We start from the raw sequence: 15,286 nt of genomic DNA, 5'->3' as shown, positions 1-15,286 counted from the left end.
TTGTTACTGGGTAAAAGATTTCTTTCAGGACTTGGCAAAGTGTTTTGTAAGAAGACAGGCTTGATAGTTTCACAATACGGTGAACTTACGCAATGCCACCGAATGGAATACTTTACAATGATTAATTTTACAATGTGTCAGTTTTGATTTCAAGCAATTTTAACTATAAAAATAACACTTTTCAGTCCACTGTCATAAAATAGTCCAGTATTTGGGGAAAACTAAGCTATTGATTTTAATGCATCAATTTAAAATAATAGGAAGCCCATTGTTGCTTCCATGTAAACGTGCTTGATGAAAAATATCACTCTATTCCTTTCAAATATTTCATTCCTTTTATTGATTCTAGAGAGAAGGGAAGGGAAGGAGGGAGGGAGGCAAGGAAATGCCCTGACCGGGTTGTGGGATGACACCCAACCAACTGAGCCACACCAGCCAGGTCAAAATCACTCTACTTTTTGAAAATAAAATAAGTACTGAAAGTGTGGTTTTGACTTAAATGTGGGCAAAGGCTCTTAGTGGACACTTCTCCAAAGAGGACAGACAGACGGCCAAGAAACCTATGAAAAAATGCTCAATGTCACTCATCATCAGAGACATGCAAATTCAAACCACAATGAGATATCACCTCTCACCTATCAGAATGGCTATCACCAATAAATCAACAATGGTGTTTAAGCAGCCTCTTGAGAGAAGAAGCGCTATTAATTGATTTGTCAAAATTATAGACTAGGGAACAGAGATGTCAGGTCACAATATGAGAGTCACGCAGCTGAAGAGAAGCAGAGCTCAGACTCAAACCCGTATCCGTCTTTTGGAAAGCCTCTCTGATTTACAAACATTGACTGTGAATGTACCACACTATTTACCGTCCCCCAAAACTGGATAGGCTAGAGGGTAGGTCTTGATATCTTTCTCCCTCTCCTCCACACTAACAACCTGTTGAAAGCCTACAGTTATAGAAAAGTCCAGCTTGGCCTTCTCTTGTGGATTGCATGTGGAGTGGGATGGCTTTGTCTGGCCCTAGAGGCTGGGATCCTGGGCTGTGCTGGGTCTGTCTGGAGCCATCAGCCCATGAAGGCTTATCTGGGGCATCAGTTGCCAATTCTGCATCCAGTGGACCCCATGTTGGTGGCTTGAAATCGGCCATGATGGGAGAATTTACATCGTGAAAATAAGAAGACCCTAGAAATCAGACCTGCACTCTCCCCTCCCAAGGGCCTGTCCCCAGCACGTCACTGCCCAGGACTGACCACAGAAGGTCACCTGGAGCTCATTAACGGAAGGGAGAGCTACATCACAGGGCAGCTCTGCCCCCCACTGTAAATGACTATGAGAGAGGAAGTGTGTGCCCTCTGCCCCGACGACAGGAGCCTGTCTCTGAACATAATGTCCGTTGGCAGGGAGTGTGCTTAGAGCAATACACACTGAGCTCAGTTTCCACATGGGAGAGGTTCATCCTGACCTCCGATCATCCTAGGTCAAGGGCTCTTTGTGGGCTCATCCCTTCCCAGGAAGCATGTTGTGCTGATGACCCTGTCAATACACATTTGTCTGAGGGTAGACCCAAGGTCCTTGGTCGTGCCACGGGACCCTGGGTCCCTGATTTGCCTTCCTCTGGCTTCCAGGTGTTTCATCCATTCAGTTTGTCCCCTCTGTTTTACTTTATTTTATTTCATTTCATTTTTATTTACTTTCAAAATCCTCACCTGAGGATATGTCGTTTATTGATTTTAGAGAGAGGAAGGGAGAGAGAGGAACATCGATGTGAGAAATATGGATCGGTCTCCTCCCAAACATGGCCCACACAGGGATCAGACCCCCAACTCAGGTATGTGCCCTGACTAGGAATCAAGCCTGCAACCTATTGGTGTACAGGACAACATTCCAAACAACGGAGCCACCCTGGCCAGGGCTCTTTAGGTCATTTTCAATTGACAGAGTTTCCTTGGATATCACCTGCACAAACATATCATGCCTCATATGTCCTGGCAGGTTGAGAAGAGGTCCTTAACAGGACGTGGAACCGAATTGTGTGTCTGAGTGCACAAACTTGCATGTGTGTGATTGTGTGTCTGATGTGTGTGTGTGTATGTGTCTCAATCAAGGGAGGACAGAGCTGTTATCCTTTTGGTTTTCCATGGCACCCTTTGTTAAAAACTCTCCTGCCCCTCAATGCTTATTCCATGAGAACATCAGGTATTCTCTCTATATTCATTTATTAATTTATTCATCCATTCATTCCTTGGATTGGTTGGGGTGTAACTGACTGAGAGCTAGATCAATGCTGTGCATCTATGGAAACCAGTTTCCATAGAGAACGGTTTGTTGACATTCCATTCCAGTTTCCATGGCAACTAGGGTAAGCCATTTTTTTCTGGTGGCAGAAACATTTACAGACTGGAGAGCTGCAGTAACGGTAGAAACATCAAGACTAGTCGGTGTCTCCAATCAATGTGAGTCCTGTGTGTGTGTGTGTGTGTGTGTGTGTGTGTGTGTGTTGCCAGTGTTTGGCCTTTAGTTGGACATTAAGAGCTCTGATCCTTCCTGTTTTATAAGAGAGGATGGCAGCTCCTCTTGTTGTGGGCTAGGGTGGTTGAGTAACCTGTCATACCCCATCCCCATGTCAGTGTCCTCAGTGACATCTGTTGCATGAGGGTATTGTCACCTGAGTTCTTGAAAGCAGAGATCCCCAAGTATTTCTCTTTTACACCTCTGCTTACTTACAGTGATTGTCACATGAACCCTTAAAGCCATAAGCTTATTCATTTACACCTGCTCATAGTAAAGAGCTATTATGTGTGTGATGTGAGAGAGAGGATTTGAAGCCTGCAAACAAGACAAATAGGCAGGGTTGGAAGATGTAAGGTAACTTTGTGTAACCTGCGGGATGATATTGTGCTCACCCTGAGTCGCTCACACACACACACACACACACACACACACAAAGAAGTGTGTTCTCTACCAGTCAAATGTCCTCGTATCATACCATTAATTACAGTTAAGTAAACAATTCAGATCAGTTAATGGCTCCTTCTTTATTGTACAAGCATAAATACAAGTTCCTTCTTGAAGGCTCTGTGTTTTTTGGTTATGTGTTGGAAAGTGAATGCTGCTGATGTTACAGTTTGTATATGTTTATTTGTGTTTCTAAAGAAAAACAGCTTTTGTAGTATGTACCATTGCGTTCTTTATCAGGGATGCGCCTCCAGAAGAAGCAGGTTCCAGGTAAAGGTTACCCATGCCTTTCAGCTCAGTCCTGTACACTGCTGTATGATCCTGACACTGCACTCTGCCCATTCCATTTTCCCTCTGCCTTCTAGCTGCCTGTGAGGCTCAACCAGGGGGCCACGGGCAGTCTGGACATGACACAGTGACACAAGCAGCTGTACCTTCCTCTCCATTCCTGCTCCTCTTGGGGCCACCCCAATAACGGCCCTTCATATGACAGGGGCAGGGCATGTGATTGCAGTAGGGGCCAGCACCGACAGACTGGTGAACAGTCTCCTGACACATCGGAGTCCCAGGTCAAGGGCGGGGGTGGCCCCTCTCAGATCCCAGAGCTGCGGCTGGAATGCTTCACTTTTCCCCATCAACAGTGGGAGGGGTCTTGGGTTTGAGCATCCTTCCCTTGACCTCCTGGAGAAACCACACAGAGTTGGGCAGCCCCTTTTCCTTACAAATCTGAGCCCAAGCTCTGAGGCCTCCTCCTCTAGGGTCATGAGTTCTCAGAACCACCATTGCTTCCCCTGGTTTTTCCAGACCTACAGGTGCCCACTCTGCCTACCATGGCATCCTTCTTTATTTTTTAAGTATATTTGATTGATCATGTTGTTACAGTAGTCCCAATTTTACCCCCTCTGCTCCCCCTCGGCCCAGTACCCCCCTTCTTTCCAGCAATCCCACCCCCATTATTCATGTCCACTGGTCGTGCATATACGTTCTTTGGCTTCCCCCTTTCCTATATTATTCTTAACTTCCCCCTGTCTATTTTGTACCAACCGTGGCACCCTTCTGAGTGTCCCATTGCTCCCTCTTTGCTTTTCCTGGACTCCAAATCATTCTATTAAACAATAAGACGGCCCTGCCAATAAGCAGGTTGGCTTTTCTTCTTTTCGCTTCTAAGGTCTTGCATTTTGCTTTGGTTCCTAGAAGTTTTACTATGAAGAGCCTATATGTGTTTGTACATGTGCTTGCATAACTGTGCTTGTGTAGGGGTGTGTGTGTGTGTGTGTGAGTGTGTGTGTGAATGAATGAAGATAGTGGTTTGGACACATGAACTATACCACATGAAATGATTCTTTATCTTGGAAAATTGCTGGCTATTGCTCTTTCACACATTCTGCAACACCCCTCTCTCTGCTTGGACTGCTATAATTATCTTTGTGTGTTTCTTTGCTCAAGTGCTCATGCTTCTCCTTCTCTGAGTAGATGGCCCAAAAAGTGAGTTCCTGCTTGTTTGTTAAGGAGAAATTGGGAGACAGAGCTTGGTAATTGGCTGATGCATGTATCTTTAGAGTCAGATCTGATTATTTGCAGGTGAGACAGAAATCTAACTTTTTTATTCCTTTGAGAAAACTGAGGACAGTTCATGCTTTTCCAGTTTGTAGTAGTTCTCGTTTAAATAGTATGTATAAGAACAACCCACATCTCCAGGTAGGCGTGCCATCTATGCATTTGTGAAACTAGTGAATGACATAAGAAAAAATGTTCCAAGATATCACATCTCACTCAATCATTCTACAAATAGAATTTAAGCCCAATGAAATCTTTATTGTTCTTTTTATTATTATTTCTTACAGCCAACTGTAGATATTGATCTCAAAATAACATTTCAGTTAAAAGGATATATAAAACAATGCTTAAAGTATTCAGACGATGCAGCTTAGACAGTCCATGGATATTTAATTTGGCTCCAGACTCCTAACCATTTCTTCTGCTTGTTCATATTTAAATTTCTTATGACAATATCTGCCCTATGACTGTATGAGAAGCTTCAAAAAAAGCAGTGAGAAGGTTTATGCTGAATTCATCTGGGAATGAGGGGTGCAAAAATAGGCAAGAATGTATTTTCTTCATAACAGAACATTGAGAGTGTTGCTCTGTTATAACAAAGGGAACTGCCAAGTCACGTTTTTATGGAAATACAAGTTTGGGGGACAGTTCAAATCACAAAACCTGCCATTTCAAAGAAGCTCCACGAAACTTCTAGTCACTGTAGGGAGGGGGAGTTGGGGTGAACATGAAAGAACGTCTGGCTCTGGGGGTGGTGCTGAGGGCGGTGTTGGGGGCTCTCTCTTGGAGACACCACCTTCAGAGCACTGGCTCCTCCCTTTTTCCTTCAGAAATGATTACAGCCCTCACAGGGGAAAGGAGAATAGAGCTTCCAAATAGTTCTTCCAAAACTCGTGGCTGTTGATTGGGGACACGAAAGCTCTGTCTTCCACTTCTTTGTTTGCTCAAGCAAAGAGCAGATGGGATAGAACAGAAGTTATACCAGGACCTGAAATATCAAAGCTAGTGCATTTGAGAACTTGATTTCCCAATGGCCTGAAATGAACTATGAAGCTAGAGGTTACGGAGTTGCTATTGATTGTGCCCCCTGTTGTTTTGTCTTCTTCTGTGTATCCTCTCTCTTCGGGCATGTCAGATGTGATTGTGAACTAAAACATTAGAAGCATCTTCATGTCCAAGTCTCCGAGAATTTGGGGTTACTTTATTTTTTTGAATATATATATATATATATATACATATATATAATTTTATTTTATTTTTTATTGGTTTTCAATTACAGTTGTCCCATTCTCCCCCCCACCTTGCTCCCCGCCCCACCCAGCCCACCCCTTCTCCCACAGTCATATTCCACCCCATTGTCCATGTCCATGAGTCATTTATACACGTTCTTTGATTAAACCCTTCCGTTACTTATCCCCCTTCTCTCCCTCCCCCCTCCCCACTACTGACTGCTATTCTAGTCTTTGTCCTATTCAGTTCGTTTGTTTGTGTTGCTCTTTAGTCTCCTGTATTAGCGGATATCATATGATATTTTTCTTTCATTGCCTCGCTTATTTCACTAAGCATGATTCTCTCTAGTGCCATCCATGTTGTCACAAACGGCAGGAGTTCCTTCTTACTCTCTGCTGCATAGTACTCCATTGTGTAAATGTATCACAGTTTTTGATCCACTCACCTACAGATGGGCACTTAGGTTGTTTCTAGCACTTAGCCATTGTAAACAGGGCTGCTATGAACATAGGGGTGCATAAGTTCTTTTGAATTGAGGTTTCAGGATTTGGGGGGTATAATTCTAGCAGTGGAATCGCTGGTTCAAATGGCAGTTCCATTTTTAGTTTTTTTTGAGGTAATTCCATACTGTTTTCCATAGTGGCTTCACCAGTCTGCATTCCCACCAACAGTGCAGTAAGGTTCCCGTTTCTCCACATCCTCGCCAGCACTTGTTTGTTGATTTGTTCATGATGGCCATTCCGGCAAGTGTAAAGTGGTATCTCATTGTGATTTTTTTTATTTGCATTTCTCTGATGGTTAGTGACGTTGAGCATTATTTCATGTGTCTATGAACCCGCTGTGTATCCTCCCTGCAGAAGTGTTTGTTCAGGTCTTTTGGCCATTTTTTAATTGGGCTGTCTGTCTTCTTGGTTTTTAATGAGTAAGTTCTTTATATATTTTGGAGATCAACCCCTTGTCTGAGGTATCATTGGCAAATATGTTTTCCCATATGGTTGGTTTCCTTTTCATCGTGCTGATGTTTTCTTTTGCTGAGCAGAAACTCTTTAGTTTGATGTAGTCCCATTTGTTTATTTATTTATTTTTATTTCCCTTGTCTTAGGAGGTGTATCAGTGACAATATTGCTACATGGGATATCTGAAATTTTCCTGCCTGTTTTTCTCTAGGACTTTTATGGTGCCACTACTTACATTTAAGTCTTTGATCCATCTTGAGTTTATTCTCATGTGTGGTGTAAGTTGGTGGTCTAGTTTCATTTTTTTGCATGTCCCTGTCCAGTTCTCGCAACACCATTTGTTGAAGGGGCTCTTCTCACCCCGTTTTCTGCTCCTTCCCCCTTTGTCAAATACTAGTTGACCATATAGACCCGGGTTTATTTCTGGACTCTCTATTCTGTTCCATTGATCTGTATGTCTGTTCTTATGCCAGTATCAGACTGTTTTGATCACAGAGGCTTTGGAGTATAGTTTGATACCTGGTATTCTGATTCCTCCTGCTGTGTTCTTCCGTCTCAAGATTGCTTTGGCTATTCGGGGTCTTTTTTGGTTCCATCTAAATTTTTGAAGTATTTCGTCTAGGTCTGTGAAATATGTCATTAGTATTTTAACAGGGATTGCGTTGAATCTGTATATTGCTTTGGGAAGTATGAACATTTTAATGATGTTGATTCTTCCTACCCACCAACATGGTATTTGCTTCCATTTATTTGTACCTTCCTAATTTCTTTCTTCAGTGTTACATAGTTTTCTGAGTACAGGTCTTTTATCTCTTTGGTTAAGTTTATTCCTAGGTACTTTGTTTTTCTTGTTGCTATAGTCGATGGGATTTTTGTTTGTTTGTTTCTATGTCTGATATTTCATTGTTGGTGTACAGAGATGCCTTCGATTTCTGTATATTTATTTTGGTACCCTGCTACTTTGCCAAATTCACTTATTGTGTCGAGTAATTTTTTCGTGGAGTCTGTAGGGTTTTTTAAGTACACTATCATGTCATCTGCAAATAATGACAGTTTTTCTTCCTCTTTCCCAATTTGGATGCCTTTTATTTCTTTTTCTTGTCTGATTGCTGTGGCTAGAACTTCCAACACTATGTTAAATAGGAGTGGAGAGAGTGGACATCCTTGTCTTGTTCCTGATCTCAGGGGGAATGTTTTCTATTTTTGTCCCTTGAATATGATGTTGGCTTCAGGTTTCTCAATTATAGCCTTAAATATGTTGAGGTATGCTCCCTCTATTCCCATTTTGCTGAATGTTTTCATCATCCATGGGTGTTGTACTTTATCAAATGCTTTTTCTGCATTTATTGATCATGTGATTTTTGTCTTTCATTTTGTTTAGGTGGTGTATTATATTTATTGATTTGCAAATATTAAACCATTCTTGCATCCCTGGGATGAATGCCACTAGATCGTGGTGTATGATCTTTTTAATGTGTTGCTGAATCCAGTTTTCCAATATTTTGTTTCGGGTTTTAGCATCTATATTCATCAGTGATATTGGTCTGTAGATTTTTTTCTTCGTTGTGTCTTGACCTGGTTTTGGAATTAGGGTGATACTGGCTTCATAGAAAGAGTATGGGATTTTTCCCTCTTCTTGGATTTTTTAGAATAGTTTGATTAGGGTAGGAGTTAGTTCTTCCCTAAATGTTTTGTTAAATTTACCTGTGAAGCCATCCGGTCCAGGGCTTTTGTGTGCCTGGAGACTTTTGATTACTATTTCAATTTCACTCTGTGTTATTGGTCTGTTCAGGCTTTCTACTTATTCTTGATTCAGTTTTAGAAGATTGTATGTTTCTAGAAATTTGTCCATTTCATCTAGGTTGTCAAGTTTCTTGCCATACAGTTGTTTGTAGTAATTTCTTACAATCCTTTGTATTTCTGTGGTATCAGTCATGATTTCTCCTCTTCCATTTCTGATTTTGTTTATTTGGGTCCTCTCTCTTTTTTGCTTGATGAGCCTGGCCAAAGGCTTGTCGATTTTGGTTTTGTTTGTTTGTTTGTTTGTTTGTTTTTTCAAAGAACCAGCTCCTGCTTTTGTTGATCTTTGGAAGTGTTTGTTTAGTCTCTCTGTCATTTAATTCTGCTCTGATCTTGATGATTTTCTTCTGTCTACTCTCCCGGGCTTTGTTTGTTGTTGTTGTTCTAGTTCTTGTAGATGTAGGGTTAGATTTTTTATTTGAGATTCTTCTATACTTTTCATGTGAGCCTGTATTTCTATGAACATCGCTCTCAGGACTGCTTTTGCTGTGTCCCATAAGTTTTGGGCTGTGGTGTATTCATTATCGTTAGTTTCCAGAAACTTCTTGATTTCTTCCTTGCTGTCATTGTTAACCTATTCATTTCTTAATATCATGTTATTCATTCTCCATGAGTTTGGAAGTCTTTGATTTTTTTCCCTTGAGGTTGCTTTCTAGTTTCAAAGCATTGTGGTCGAAAAGATGCTTGATATGATTTCAATTTTCTTGAATTTGTTGAGGATTGTTTTGTGTCCTATTTATTATGTGGTCTATCTTTGAAAATGTCCCATGTGCCGTTGAAAAGAATGTATATTTTGCTTGTTTGGGGTGAAAAGTTCTATATAACAGTTAAGTCCATTTGGTTTTGTGTGTTGTTCACTGCCTCAATATCCTTGGTGTTTCTTTGCTTCGGAGATCTGTCTATTGAGTGTGTCGCTGTTGATATCCTTCTGGTAGTCTTCTAGAATTTTCCTTATATATTTGGGTGCTCCTACGTTGGGTGCATATATGTTTACCAGGGTTACATCTTCTTGATGGATTGTTCTTTTAAGTATTATGAAATGTCCTTCTTTGTCTCTTTTTATGGCCCTTGCTGTGAAATCCGTTTTGTCTGATGTAAGTGTTGCTACCCCAGCTTTTTCTTTCCTGTCCGTTTGCTTGGAATACTTTTTCCATCCCTTCACTTTCAGTCTGTGTAAATCTTTCGTTTTGACGTGTGTCTCTTGTAGGCATCATATATGTGGGTCATGTTTTCGTATCCTTTTCAGACCCTATGCCTTTTGGTTGGAGCATTTAATCCATTTACATTTAAGGTTATTATTGACATGTATGTATTCATTTCCCTTTGTACCTGTGTTCCTCTCCCTCTCTTTCTTCTTTCTCTTAAAGCATTCCCTTTAGCATGTCTTGCAATGCTGGTTTGGTGGAGACATATTCTTTTAGTCTTCCTTTGTCTGGGAAACTCCTTATTTCACCTTCCATTTCGAAGGAGAGCCTTGCTGGGTAGAGTAGTCTCGGTTGCAGGCCTTTGTTTTTCATTGCTTGGAATATTTTTTGCCATTCCCTTCTGGCTTGTAGTGTTTCTGTTGAGAAATCGGTTGCTAGCCTTATCGGAGCTCCCTTGTATATTATTTGGTGTTTTTCTCTTGTTGCTCTTAGGATTCTCGCTTTGTCTTTGAATGTTGCCATTTTAATTATGATGTGCCTTGGAGTGGGCCTTTTTGGGTTCATCTTCATTGGGAGCCTCTGTGCTTCCTGAACTTGCATGACTTTTTCTCTCATCAGGTTAGGAAAATTGTCTGTCATTATTTTTTCTCAAGTTGTCTATCCCTTGCTCCTCCTCTTCTCCTTTTTGTATCCCTATGATTCTAATGCTCTTTAGTCCCATGTTGTCTTGCAGTTCGCTTCAACCCTCTTTATTCTTTTTGAATCTTTTTTCATTTTGTTGTATTGTCTGGGAATTTTTTTCTACATTGTACTCTAACTCACCGATCTGATCCTCTGCTTCATTTAGCATGCTTTTGATGGATTCTACTGTGTTCTTCAGTTCAGAAATTGTATTCTTCATTTATTCCTGGTTCTTATTAATAGTTTCTATGTCCTTTTTTATGCTGTTGTAGTTCCCTGTAAGTTCCTTGTAGCTTCCCTGAGATTCTTTGTGGTTTCCTTGGAGTTCCTTGTAATTTCCCTGGAGGTTTTTGTAGTTTTCTTTGAGATTGTCAAGTACATGGAGCTTCTTTATAACCATTCTTTTGAATTCCGTGTCTGATAGTTGGCTTATGTCTATTCCATCTCTCTCTCTTTTCTGGGGATCCCTCCTTTCCTTTCATTGGGAGGATGTTTCTGTGTCTCCCCATGTTGGAGTCTTCTTGTTTGTTTTTGTTCATTAAAATTGATGGCTTCGATTTCCCGCCTTTGTGGTATGAGATTTTTTATAGGAGTCCTTGGGGATTCAGTGGTATAGTCTCTTCGATCTCCTGAGCCTGACGCTCTTGGGATGCCCAAGTTTCAGGAGTCCATATAGAGTCTGGGTCTGTAAGGCAGCGTCCTTGGTGGCTTCGGAGTGAGCTGGAGCGGGCACCTTCAAAGAAGCAGCATGCCTGCATCCTTACTAGTTCAGGTCACATGGCTGATTCCTGACTGCACACTGCACAGCTGCTTCTTGTCACATGGCTCCTACAACCTGCTCCACCACGTCATGAGGCACTCCTTTACACTTCTCTTCCATGCTCCTTCTTACTCCAGCTCTTAGCCCAAAACCGCATGGCCCCTTCTTTCACACCAGACCTCATGGTCAATGGAGGGGCCCTTCTACATCTTTTCAAACAGCATGCCCCCCTTCCTGACGGCTCCCCCAATTTTCAATGCTGACCCTATCCACCATAAATCATTGCTATGAAAAGTATCTTAAGCCTTATCATCTGCCCTTTCACCCAGGCAGCAGCACAGCTATTATCTAGCTCCCAGCCTGCCATTGGCATGCAAAGTCCCTTAAAAGTACTTCCCCAACCTCCAACCATGGGCTGTGGGGACTTTCGGGATGTCTCCCCTGCCTTGCTACATCTTGCATCTTGGTGTGGTCCTCTTTGGGACCAACTTGTTTGTGACTCTGTGTGCTTCCTGGACTTGTATATCTAGTTCCTTCACCAAATTAGGGAAGTTTTCCTTCATCATTTTTTCAAATAAGCTTTCGATTTCTTGCTCTTCCTCTTCTCCTTCTGGCACCTCTGTGATTCAGATGTTGATATGCTTAAAGTTGACCCAGAGGTTCCTAAGCCTCTCCTCATTTTTTTTTTTTTTTAATATTCTTGTTTCTTCATTCTGTACTGGTTGATTGGTTATTTCTTCCTATGTTTCAATACATTGATTTTAACCCTGGCTTCCTTCCCTTCACTATTGGTTTCATGTGGCTTTTTCTTCATTCCACATAGTGTAGCCTTCGCTTCTTCCCTTATGCACTTGCCATACTCAGTTGTTTCTCTGAGCATCCTTATTAGTAGTGTTTTGAACTCTGTGTCAATTAGGTTGGCTCTGTCTTCCTCGCTTAGTTATCCCTCTGGAGCCTTGATCTACTCTTTCTTTGGGGCCATACTCCTGTTTGCTCAACTTGCCAGCCTCCTTTGTTTGCCTCTGCGCTTTAGGTAGAATTGTTGACCTTGTTACTTTTAAGGGGCGGAGCCTTAGGTTTTCGTCAGTGCTGCGCGACCTGTTTCAACGCCTTGTGATGCTGTATGTGGGGAAGGAGTCAGAGGGGGAACAATGGTGCTTGCCCAGCACCTGCCACTTTTCCAGTCATTTCACCTGCTTCCCATATGTGACCGGCACCCTTGTAGCCGTGGCTCTGGTGATGGTTCCCAGAGTGGGTGGGTTTGCACACATTCTAGCACTGTGGGGGCCCTCTGAACTCTCCTGAGAGACAAGCAGTTTCTTCTGCCACACCAATCCCTCTGGTTTTCACAGTAGAAACAGAAAGGCTTTATTTTCCCGGTGCTGGAGACATGAGCTTTGCGGTCTGAACTGGGAGTGGGGTCGCTCCCCAGGTGTCCCTCTCAGTTTCTATAATGTATGACCACTGGTTCGCCAGCTGCAGCCACTGCTTTGCCGCCCCCGCTGCAGCTACACCTCATCCTCTCGCCCCAGCTCCTAGTCTCCGCCCCTCCCACCATCTGGATGAGTATTAATTCTTTATAGATTTGTTTGTTGGGCTTCTATGCGGTTCAATTCTCTTGCAGTTCTAGGTGGTTCTTTGTCTTGAGGTAGATGTAATCCTTACGGTTGTGCAAGGAGGTATGATGTGTCCACCTACACCTCCACTTTTGCCCTGGGGTTACTTTAAATGTTAGTTTGTGTTGTTCAGAGTTCTGGTTTTAACACATTGTGACTGGTGTGCAAAAGAGGATCGAGATTTACATACTATTCTATCTGTCTATCTATCTACCAATCATGTATCCACTTCCCACACACACCTTTAGAGAGAGAATTGAGTTGCAATCTTAGTACAAAATAGGAGAGGAAAATTATCTGCAACATTATGTACCAACCCTTAATGGAAGATGTTTGAACCATGGATCAAAGCATACGATGGCAGGACAATTTACTGTTTTCATTCAACACCCTTCCATTTGGTGATTGTCTCACTTAAGGAGGTGTTGTTTTACTAGTTGGAAAGTTAACTGTGGCTGATATTTTGGTTGTCTCCTGAAAGTGGTCCACTAAAGGGTTTGACACTTGAAAAGATGTACACACATGTGAATATGAGAGAATATTCAAAATGTTTCTACAATTTCAAAAGTGGTTTTCTATGTTATATAATATATGTATAAACAGAATAAAATGTCTCGAGTCCATGCATTACACATTTGCAGTAAGCATTCCTAGGTGTTAGATTAGATTATTGACGCTTAGTATTTGTCCCACTCTCTAATTTGAAACATCATTTTGGGTTTTCCATGTGCGTTTTTGAAATAAGGAACTAAAAGAAACTGCAAATAACATCTATACTAGAAGCAGAAACATGTGCATGCGTGTGTGGAGGCAGAGAGCAAGGATTACGTGTATCAATATCAGGCATCTGTGTCTCTAATGTGATTCTGGGTGATTGCGCGCGCGCGCTTGCTTGTGTGTGTGTGTGTGTGTGTGTGTGTGTGTGTGTGTGTGTGTATGTATGTACATGTGCCTTGGGATGCTGGCTGCTCTCTGGTTGGAGTTGAGGTCACCCAGGCACTCCTGCTTTGTGTGACAGGCTGGCAAGTCTTGTTGCAGAGAGGCTGCAAGGACTGAGTTACCTGTTTTTCCTTCCTCCTTTCTTTCTGTGCTCAGAGCAGGTACACTAAGTTCTCTAAGGCAGAGAACCTGAAACCTGCATGACCATGTTATGTCCAAATTATACACATTAAGTCACGGTATAGTTCATATATCTATGAGTGTGTGTGAACAAAGCTGCACATGCAGGCATTTACTACCGAAATCATATTCCATCTTCTAAAGAGCATCATTGGAGACTGATAACGGATGAGCTAAAATCTATAAGTGAATTATAATGCCTATCTGTACGGTGAATACAGAAAAGTAGAACCTATGAACATGGTACTTCTGGGTGGGAAGAGGAGGATTAAGAAAAGGATTGCATGTGCATCCCATACAACTAAATGTCTGAAATTTACTTCAAGTTCTTAAATTTCGGAAGGTCCACATTGTCAAGAGATTCACAAGAATGGTGTGAAAGTAGGCACTCACATGAAACGGTGATCAAGATGCTCTTGAGTGAGGAAATGCAATGGTAGGTCATAGGTGCAGGTATGTGCATACGAGTGCACGGGAGATGTGTGGGAAGCCCATTCGCCATCATACTGAGAGCGAGCATCTACAATGTGTCATCTCCTGCATACATTGCTCTGCACGTTTTACATTCTCCACAAGCCCATGTGATGTGTCTTTAGATGGACAAAACAACACACACTAGCATTACAGACCCAATGTTTGTGTCACACACACACCACGCACACACATGCTGCTACTCTGAAAGACTATGAGTCCAAGGAAAAGGAGGACTGTCATGAAAGCAGTAGTGCCCACTCCTGTGGAGTAGGAGGGACTGGCATCAATGGAGTAGCTTCAGTTGGAAATAGATTGAAATGCAAAAAAGGAAGAAAAGAAGCATGGCATCTACATTATAAATAAGATTTAACTAACATTTCTGTTTAAGAATGGCATGCGTTCCAAGGTTGGGGAAGGGAAAATGATGACTCTATCCCCATTTATTCTTTTAAATATATATTTTTAATTATACTGTCATAGTTGTGCCAATTATTTTTCCCCTTGCTCCCCTCCACCCAGTACCCCCTTTCCCTCCAGCTATCCCACCCCCCTTACTTCATGTCCATGGGTCGTGCATGTAAGTTCTTTGGCTTCACCCTTTCCTATATTATACTTAACTTCCCCCTGTCTATTTTGTACCAATCAGTTATGCTTCTTAATCCCTGCACCTTTTCCACCATTCTCCTTCTTCCCCCTCCCAGCTCATAACCCTCCAACTAATCCCCAGACCGACGATTATGCTCCTATTCTGGTTATTTGCTTAGCTTGCTTTTGTTCTTAGCTTTTAGATTCTGTGTTGATAGGTATGAGTTTGTTGTCATTTGAATATTCATAGTCTGGATCTCCTTGTTCTTAAATAAGTCCCTTTAACATTTCATATAATAATGGCTTGATGATGATGAACTCCTTTAGCTTTACCTTGTCTGGGAAGCACTGTATCTCCCCTTCCGTTCTAAATGATAGCTTTGCTGGATAGAGTAATCTTGGTTG

The sequence above is a fragment of the Furipterus horrens genome, unplaced genomic scaffold (genome assembly GCF_987537825.1).
Source record: "Furipterus horrens unplaced genomic scaffold, mFurHor1.1.pri manual_scaffold_30, whole genome shotgun sequence".
NCBI classification, from domain to species: domain Eukaryota; kingdom Metazoa; phylum Chordata; class Mammalia; order Chiroptera; family Furipteridae; genus Furipterus; species Furipterus horrens.
This window is presented reverse-complemented; position numbering follows the sequence as displayed.